We start from the raw sequence: 2,638 nt of genomic DNA, 5'->3' as shown, positions 1-2,638 counted from the left end.
ACCCCTCCCTGGGGCCAGCTCCCCCGCTGACCCCACAATTGTGATTTATATTATTATTAATAGGAGAAGAAGGAGGAGTAATAAAGCTTATGCATAAGTTTAATAAGGAAGGTCTGTAATCACTCATCTGCCTGCTTTCGGCTGCTTGTCTCTTCTTTACATTGCTACCACTTTCCCACACTGTCAGTCTCAATAGTGACATTATTACTCTAGTCCAGTCATCTTCTTTGTCACCTTCTCCGAGACAATCAGCCTCCACTCTGTGTGGTTTGATGGAGATTTATTCTCCCTTTCAGACTCCTGTCTGTGCGCTCCACCTCCTCCTCATGTCCGCCTCACTCAGACTCACTGAGAGCTCAAACGAAGCCTCAGTCTTCGTCCTCACCAGCATTTAGACATCGGTCCTGTCCTAAATCCCATAACCACTGGTTTCTGTCCTGCCATGATGGGACACCTTATACATTAATGAAATTCTCTATCTCAACAAATCATTTTTAGTGTTTTTCTTTCAACTCTCTTCTAACTGAAACACTAGTCGGATTTCCTCCAGGTCTTAATTTACATTTTTCTTTTACATATGAAAATGCTCAATTAAATTACATTTTTAGAAAAGAAAACTCAATAAAAAAGTGAAGGCTTTCTATTTTCTTATTTTTCTAGTTTGTTTTTCCCTTTTCTCATTATTCATATTGACCCTAACCATCTAACCCGAAATGACAAAGTGTTCGCATCATGACCATGCTGCATGTGATGATGATGAAGATGGTTTTTGGTATTGATGTCTTGGCACATCGGCCTTGGCAGTGTTAGCTACCTAGAGATACCACCTACATTATAGAAACCTGCTAACCCTGTGACAGTTTAGAGAGGTGATACACACACACACACACACACACACACACACACACACACACACACACACACACACTTTTTTCTTTTAATTTTTACTCTATATTAAGTAACCAAGCCTACTTGGTTAGATATAGAAAATAAAACTATTAATGGAGATGAGTTGGGAGTGACAGAAACACTGGAGTAGTGTCGTAACCTAATGTATCACACAGCAGTAGCAAAGGAGGACTTGCGTGTAACAGATACACCAGCAGTTTTATCAAAATGGAACGAAATGACATGTGAAAAAAATAATCCATGGTGTTTGTATTATTAATCCACTGTATGAGTACCCTAACTGTCCTCTGACTTTCATGAATCCATCCTATTAAGTGCAGAGTAATATGCAGTGCAGCTTAAAGCATTATCCTTTCTAGCCTGTTGCTGCTTTAGTAGGATGATGGACAAAGTTTCACCAGTTTCACAATAGGCCTGCTATTTGTGTGCCTCTTCTTAAAGTCCATTTGCTGGTATTCACACCTGATCTAAGAGGAAGGGCAGATTGTGATGCAGAGAGAAAAAGATTAAAAGAGAAAATCAGAGAGAGCAACAGAGAGAAACCCATATTGCAGAAATAGTCTGTTCCTCATGACAAGACCAAAGTGCCTCTATTGATCCATTACTCCAAAATGTCACTTATCTCTTACTCTATAGTCAGCAGTAAAGGAAAAAGTTAGAAAGGAAAATGGAATGAATTTGGGTGCAAAAGGTGTAACTGAATTCTTTTTCCTCAGTGTTCCCTGTTGTTTAGTGTTAGTGTTAAACCAGAGGATTGAAATAGTGACTTCCAGGTGCACAAACTACAATAGTGTGATTTGTATTTCAAGGTACAGAGCAAACTGTCAAAGCTGTCACAGAGATGTTACCATATGGTTGTCTCTGGAAAACAATCATTTTAATACATTTACAAAAGTCGATTAGACACAAAGATTTACCAAATACTTTTTAAGTATTTGTAAAATTTGTAACTTAATAGTGGTTCATATCCACCATCTAGCCAGGGCCTTCCTGTGTGGCGTTTTCATGTTCTTCTCGTGTCTGCGTGGGTTCTCACCAGCTACCCCAGCTCTCTCCACAATCCAAAAACATGCAGTTAGTTGGGTTAGGTTAATTGGTGATTCTAAACTGGCCATACGCGTGATTGGTTGTTTGTGTCGCTGTGTTGACCCTGCAACAAACTGGTGACCTGTCCAGGGCATACCTCGCCTCCCGCTCCGTGTCATCTGGATTGGTTCAAGCTGCAGCACATTTGACCCTGGATTGGATAAGTGGCAGAAGATGGATGGATGGACACTCTTCATTCATCCAGTGTCGCTGGCTGCCATCCTTATGTGACTGATGTGACATGTTACACAATAAATTAACTAACCCAAGTGCAGACAACCCACCACTCAAAAATACCAACAAAAGAAGACTTGATAGCAGTTGTCACAAGGACTCCTTGAACTCTAAAAATAGGCATTAGTTAGAACTTGAAAGTGATCACTCTTCAAACACATAATAGTTCCTGCCTGTTCACACCATCTTTTAATTACTGCCATCCTGTGGCCACAGTTGGCTATTGTCTGTGGAAACAGGCTTAACACCACTTGTCTCTGATTACATTTGAACCTGTAGCACATCTCGATTTCAAAGCATGTCCAAGTCATATTGAAAATATCTTGAGCTTGTCAGGCTGAGTTTCCGGCAGCAAAGCTTTTATAGGAAACTGATGGAGGCCAGCATACAAGACAACCAGCCACTGGTT

Source organism: Haplochromis burtoni, unplaced genomic scaffold (genome assembly GCF_018398535.1).
Source record: "Haplochromis burtoni strain Fernald_Lab_line unplaced genomic scaffold, NCSU_Asbu1 Contig_167, whole genome shotgun sequence".
Lineage (NCBI taxonomy): Eukaryota > Metazoa > Chordata > Actinopteri > Cichliformes > Cichlidae > Haplochromis > Haplochromis burtoni.
The sequence above is the reverse complement of the archived record's forward strand: the minus strand, read 5'-3'. Positions refer to the sequence as shown.